Genomic DNA, 7557 nt, shown 5'->3' with positions numbered 1-7557 from the left:
AGACACATAGACCAATGGAACAGAACAGAGAACCCAGAAATAAGGCCACACATCTACAGCTATCTGATCTTTAAAAAACTGGACAAAACAAGCAATGGGAAAATGATTCCTTATCCAATAAATGGTGCTAGGATAACTACCTAGCCACACGCAGAAGATTGAAATGGACCCCATCTTTGCATCATATACAAAAATTAATTCAAGATGAATTAAAGACTTACAGGTAAAACCTGAAAGTAAAAAAACCGTGTAAGACAACCTGGCCAAAGCCATTTAGAGCATAGACAATGGCAAAGATTTCACAATGAAGAAGTCAAAAACAATTTCAACAAAAGCAAAAATTGACAAATGGGATCTAATTGAACAAAAGAGCTTCTGCACTGCGAAGAAAATGATCAACAGAGTAAAAAGACAGGAGACAGGGCCGGGCGCGGTGGCTCACGCCTATAATCCCAACACTGGGAGGCCGAGGTGGGTGGATCACGAGGTCAGAGATCGAGACCATCCTGGTCAATATCGTGAAACTCCGTCTCTACTAAAAATACAAAAATTAGCTGGGCAGGGCGTGCGCCTGTAGTCCCAGCTACTCAGGAGGCTGAGGCAGGAGAATTGCTTGAACCCAGGAGGTAGAGGTTGCGGTGAGCCAAGATTGTGCCATTGCACTCCAGCCTAGGTAACGAGTGAAACTCCATCTCAAAAAAAAAAAAAAAAAAATGTCAATAGAAAGCAACCTCATAAGGGTAGCAAGGGCCCAGATCCTTTAGAAATAAAGGTTTGGGTCACAGCACCAGTTGGAGAGCTGCTGGGCTGAGCTGCTAGTTGTGAGCTAAGAGAGCATGCAATGAGTGGTGGAAGGAGGAAATTACAAATGTCATTTCCTAGTGACCTAGTGGCCAGTTGGGTAAATGACTATAGTATGCACCCATATTTTCTTCTTTGCTGTGTTGACATTTTTTATGAATTTTCCTCATTTAATAAAAAATATTTATTTTTTGTTAACTTTACAATCTATTGGCAGAATGCTAAGGGAGGACTAGGACAGAATTAAAAGAAAAGGGGACATTACCCAGAGATCCTAGTCTTGGAGCTGGATGCAGTAAGTCATGGGGCTTTCCAGTGTCCTCCTTTGCAGGGAAGAGTAAGTTCATTTTCATTTTTACACAGGATAAATGAATTGTGAGTAAGAAGAGTTTGTTATTTTTTTGGGAATTTCAGTATGAAAGCAGATGTTGGGTAACCAAGGGGAGGAGTGCAGTGGGCATGCATCATGCTTGGGTGTCTTTTGAATAGCTTTCCTATTTGGGGGGAATTTCTTACATTATGCAGTTCTGTCTTACCAACAGAGGAGCTAGAATTTGTTTTCCCTTGCTGCTAGAACTCAGGCATGTGACAGAGGCTCTATACTATTTTTTAAAAAACTTTTATTTAGGTTCAGTGGTTCATGTGCAACTTTGTTATATAGGCAAACTCATGTCACGGGGGGTTTGTTGTACAGATTATTTTGTCACCCAGGTGCTTAACCTAGTACCCAATAATTATTTTTTCTGATCCCTTCCCACCCCGCACCCTCCACCCTCAAGAAGGCCTCAGTGTCTGTTGTTCCCCTCTTTGTGTCCATAAGGTCTCATCATTTAGCTCCCACTTATAAGTGAGAACGTGCGTATTTGGTTTTCTGTTCCTGCATTAGGTTGCTAAGGATAATGGCCTCCAGCTCCATTCATGATCCCACAAAAGACATGATCTCGTTCTCTTTATGGCTGCATAGTATTCCATGGTATGTATACACCACATTTTCTTTGTCCAATCTGTCATTGATGGGCATTTAGGTTGATTCCATGTCTTTGCTATTGTGAACAGTGCTGCAACAGACATTTTTGTGCATGTGTCTTTAAGGCAGAAAAATTTATATTCCTCTGGGTATATACCCAGTAATGGGATTACTGGGTCGAATAGTAATTCTGTTTTTGGCACTTTGAGGAATCACCACACTGTTTTCCACAATGGTTGAACTAATTTACACTCCCACCAAGAGTGTATAAGTGTTCCCTTTCCTCCCCAACCTCACCAGCATCTGTCATTTTTTGACTTTTTATTAATAGCCATGCTGACTGGTGTGAGATGCTATCTCATTGTGGTTTTGGTTTGCATTCTCTAATGATCAGTGATATTGAGCTTTTCTTCATACGCTTGTTGGCTGCATGTGTGTCTTCTTTTGAAAAATGTCTGCTCGTGTCCTTTGGTCACTTTTTAATGGAGTTGTTTGGTTTTTTTCTTGCAAATTTGTTTTAAGTTCTTTATAGATGCTGGATATTAGACCTTTGTCACATGCATAGTTTGTAAATATTTTCTCCCATTCTGTGGGTTGTTTACTCTGTTGATAGTTTCTTCTGCCGCGCAGAAGCTCTTATGTTCAATTAGATTCCATCTGTCAATTTTTGCTCTTATTGTGGTTGCTTTTGGTGTTTTTGTCATGAAATCTTTGCCTGTTCCTATGTCCAGAATGGTATGTCTTCCAGAGTTTTTAGAGTTTTGGGTTTTACATTTAAGTCTTTAATTCATCTTGAGTTGATTTTTGCTTATGGTGTAAGGAAGGGGTCCAGATTCAATATTTTGCATATGCTTAGCCAGTTCCACATATCCAAGCGCCATTTATTGATAGGGATTTCTTTCCCCATTGCTTGTTTTTGTCAGCTTTGTTGAAGATCAGATGGTTGTAGGTGTGCAGCCTTATTTCTGGGTTATCTATTCTGCTCTGTGGTCTATGTATTTGTTTTTGTACCAGTTCCATGCCATTTTGGTTACTGTAGCCCTGTAGTCTAGTTTGAAGTCAGGTAACGTGATGCCTCTAGCTTTTTTCTTTCACTTAGGATTGCTTTGGCTATCGGGCTCTTTTTTTGGTTCCATGTGAATTTTAAGATAGTTTTTTCTGGTTCTGTGAAGAATGTCATTGTTAGTTTGATAGGAATAGCATTGAATCTGTAATTGCTTTGGTCAGTATGCCTATTTTAATGATATCTATTCTCCCTATGCATGAGCATGAAATGTTTTTCTGACTGGGCACAGTGGCTCACACCTGTAATCCCAGCACTTTGGGAGGCTGAGGCGGGCAGATCACCTGAGATCGGGAGTTCGAGACCAGCGTGACCAATATGGAGAAACCCCATCTCTACTGAAAAAATAATAATAATACAAAAATTAGCCAGGTGTGGTGACGCTACTCAGGAGGCTGAGGCCAGACAATTGCTTGAATCTGGGAGGCGGAGGTTGCAGTGAGCCGAGACTGCACCACTGCACTCCAGCCTGGGAGACAGAGTAAGATTCCGTCCAAAATTTTTAAAAAGGCAAAGAAGCATATTTTCACATAAAATATTTTGATTTCCTTCTATTTCTGTTATGTGATATTATGCCACAGTCAAGTTGGAAAATCTGCTACATTATATAGGGTTAAATAAAACCCATCTGATGAGATTTTATGGTTTGTAGGGCATAATTCCTCAGGTCCCTTAGATAAGAATTTGGGCAAGAGAGGAAAAAGGTCAGCGTTTAGCCCTCACCTTCCTGGTTCTCCAGCTTACGGACGACAGATGGTGGGACTTCTCAGCATCCATAGTTGCATGAGCCAATTCCCATAACACATCTCTTTATACAAGTATACATTTGTACCTATAGACATGTATATGTGTGTGTATGTGTGCGTTTAAAGTCTGTTTCTCTGGAGAACACTGACTAACACAGGTTCTCAGGAGTAACCATAAAGACCTGGCACCTAATGCTCAGCACTGTTGGTGGAGACAATTGTAGCAGTGGAGTCTCTGCTAGAGAAGCCTCGTGGTCCGGCTTGAGTGTTGTTAATGGTCCAGAGTCTGTAAACCTGAACTCTGGCTGTCCCGGGAATTTTTCAAAAGACTTAATGAATTCTTTTCTGCTAAAACTAGCTACAGTGAAATCTTTTATTTGCTATTAAGAACACGAACTGGGCCAGGCATGGTGGCTCAGACCTGTAATCCCAGCGCTTTGGGAGGCCGAGGCAGGTGGATCATCTGAGGTCAGGAGTTCAAGACCAGCCTGACCAACAGAGAGAAATCCCGTTTTACTAAAAATACAAAATTAGCCAGGTGTGGTGGCTTATGCCTATAATCCCAGGTACTTGTAAGGCTGAGGAAGAATTGCTTGAAATTGGGAGGCAGAGGTTGGGGTGAGCCAAGATCGTGCCATTGCACTCCAGCCTGGGCAACAAGAGCAAAACTCCATCTCAAAAATAAAAAATAAAAAATAAAATCATCTGGGTGTGGTGGTGCACCTATAATCCCAGCTACTTGGGAGGCTGAGGCACAAGAATTGCTTGAACCCAGGAGGTCGAGGTTGCGGTGAGCCGAGATCACGCCACTGCACTCCAACCTGGGTGATAGAGCAAGACTCTGTCTCAAAAATAAATAAATAAATAAATATTGAAAAAACTAGCCAGGCATGGTGGTGTGCACCTGTAATCCCAGCTACTTAGGCAGTTGAGGCAGGAGGATCGCTTGAGCCCAGGAGTTTGAGGTTTCCATGAGCCATGATCATGCCACTGCACGCCAGCCTGGGTGAGAGGGGAAGACCTTGTCTCTAAAAAAATAATAATTTTGCTGCATTCAATTAATAGTGTATTGTGGGCCGGGCGCGGTGGCTCAAGCCTGTAATTCCAGCACTTTGGGAGGCCGAGGCGGGTGGATCACGAGGTCAAGAGATCGAGACCATCCTGGTCAACATGGTGAAACCCCGTCTCTACTAAAAATACAAAAAATTAGCTGGGCATGGTGGCACGTGCCTGTAATCCCAGCTACTCAGGAGGCTGAGGCAGGAGAATTGCCTGAACCCAGGAGGCAGAGGTTGCAGTGAGCCGAGATCGCGCCATTGCACTCCAGCCTGGGTAACAAGAGCGAAACTCTGTCTCAAAAAAAAAAAAATAGTGTATTCTGAAGATTCTTCTATGTCCATTCATATGGGCCATTCTTTTTTAATAGCTGCATAATATTTCATTGTACAGATAGTATTAATCCTTAACTACTAAAAATAAAGTTTCAATGAATATTCTTGTACAAAAAAAATATTTGGACATTTGAATAAGCCTGCAGGATTGATTTCCTAGAAGGAAGATTCCTGAATCAAAGGGATTTGCATTTAAGATTGGCATAATGGCCAGGCTCAGTGGCTCAGGCCTGTAATCTCAGCACTTTGGGAGGCTGAGGCAGTTGGATCACTTGAAGTCAGGAGTTCAAGACCAGCCTGGCCAACATAGTGAAACCCTGTCTCTACTAAAAATACCAAAAAAAAAAAAAAAAAATTGCTGGGCATGGTGGCACACATCTGTAATCCCAGCTACTTAGGAGGCTGAGACGGGAGAATGGTTTAACCTGGGACGCAGAGGTTGCAGTGAGCCAGAATTGCGCCACCGCACTCCAGCTTGGATGACAGAGTGAAACTCTGTTTCCAAAAATAAAAATAAAATAAAATAAAATAAAATTGGGATAGTTACTGTTTTGTTTTTGATTTTTGTTTCATTTTTTATTTTTTTGAGATCGTTACTGTTAAATTGCTTCCAGAAAAGTTGTGCAAATTTATAGTCCCACTAAAAAGTTAGCCCACTTCCCCCTGCTCTCACCAATTCTCTAAAATTTTTTTCTAATCTGATAGGCAAATAATGCTTTATTTGACTGTTGCTGACATTCTGTAGTTTTTTTCATGTTTATTGGTCGGTTAGTGTCTTCTGCAGATTGCTTGTTCAAATCCTGTTTTCTTTCTTTTTTTTTTTTTTCTGAGCAGATCAAATCCTTTTTTCTATTGGACTTTTGGCCATTTTCCTAGTGATTTGCAGGAGTTTTTAATATTTTATATATGTCTTGTTTCGGATGTTCCACATATTTTTCTTCCCACCAAGTCATTGTCTCAACTTTGTTTAAGAGTCTTTAGTCTTAGAGAAATTTAAAATATTTGTTATTGGCGCACTTTGAGTCTTGCATTTCAGTTTGTTTATTTCTTCATTTCAAAAAGGACTTGCCAGGCCTATGAGACTACAAAATGAAGAGTAAGTTCAGGCAAGGACAGACTAAAGGTGGCATATAAAGATAAGGCCCCAAGATAACTTAAAAGCCACAAACGCCTCCAGTCCGGGCGGCACAAGTTCATGCTTGGTTAGGAGAGTTGACGCCTTTGTTCAGGGTGCCCTGGTTGGGGCTGGCATCGTAGCAGCAGCTTGGAGGTAAGGCTCACCTGTGAGGTGGGGCAGCTGCCTAGCTGGGCTACCCAGTCCCACCCATCCCTGGCCGCACCCCACCCCACCTGCAAGCTGCGCCTGGGCAGGGAATCCTGTGGTGACCCAGGCCTCCTGCGTGTGGCTCTCGGAAATGACATTGCATTCCCAAGTTTGTCCCAGGGCCTCTATCTTTTTTGGTGATTTTTGTTTCTGTTTTTCTGAGACGGAGTTTCCCTCTTGTTGCCCACGCTGGAGTGCAATGGAGCAATCTCAGCTCGCCGCAACCTCCGTCTCCTGGGTTCAAGCAATTTTCCTGACTCAGCCTCCCAAGTATCTGGGATTACAAGCATGCGCCACCATGCCCAGCTAATTTTTGTATTTTTAGTAGAAATGGGGTTTCGCCATATTGGCCAGGATGGTCTTGATCTCTTGACCTTGGATCTGCCCTCCTCGGCCTCCCAAAGTGCTGGGATTACAGGCATGAGCCACCACGCCCAGCCCATTTAACTAATTATTAAATTGATTTTTTTTATTTTGAAATTCGGTTTTTAGTTTTGGTGACACCATAAGTTTATTTTCAGGTTTCAAGAGTTTTCATAGATGATTGAAAATTCCTAGACCCCAAACTCTCCCACCCGGCAGGGCTTACGCTGCTCCCAATTTGGCTTACCTTACCAAAGACGCACATTCCCAATCTCTAGCTGCTATTAGGACCTTCAACGTCTCCTGGGATGGGAGTTACGACCTGGGGCTCCAGTGAATTCTTTTTTTTTATTATTATTTTTTGAGATGGAGTCTCTCTCTTGTCGTCCAGGCTGGAGTGCAATGGCTCAATCTTGGCTCACTGCAACCTCTGCCTCCTAGATTCAGGAGATTCTCCTGCCTCAGCCTCCTGAGTAGCTGGGATTACAGTCACCCACCATCATGCCCTGCTACTTTTTAAATTTTTTTTGTATTTTTAGTAGAGATGGGGTTTCATCATGTTGATCAGGCTGGTCTCGAACTCCTGACCTCAGGTGATCCACCGGCTTCAGCCTCCCAAAGTGCTAGGATTACAGGCGTGAGCTACCTCACCCAGCCCAATGAACTCATTTAAAGGAAGAAACCTGAAAGGAGAAATAGAGAACTTCTGCCTCTCTGTGCCTCAAACTCCAAACGGGTCTTTGGCTGCAGGTAGAATTTTAACAACCCAATGGGTTCTTTGGAAGGCTGGCTTGTAGGGGATTGGAAGAATCCAGATTTTTGGGGGGGAGGGGGAGGAATCCAGGTTTGAATGAGGTATTTCTTTGATCAGTGGGGCTGTGTTAGGTGTTGTTAACTATCCC

Source organism: Sapajus apella, unplaced genomic scaffold (genome assembly GCF_009761245.1).
Source record: "Sapajus apella isolate SASKATOON/1434 unplaced genomic scaffold, GSC_monkey_1.0 scaffold12, whole genome shotgun sequence".
In the NCBI taxonomy this organism is placed as follows: domain Eukaryota; kingdom Metazoa; phylum Chordata; class Mammalia; order Primates; family Cebidae; genus Sapajus; species Sapajus apella.
This window is presented reverse-complemented; position numbering follows the sequence as displayed.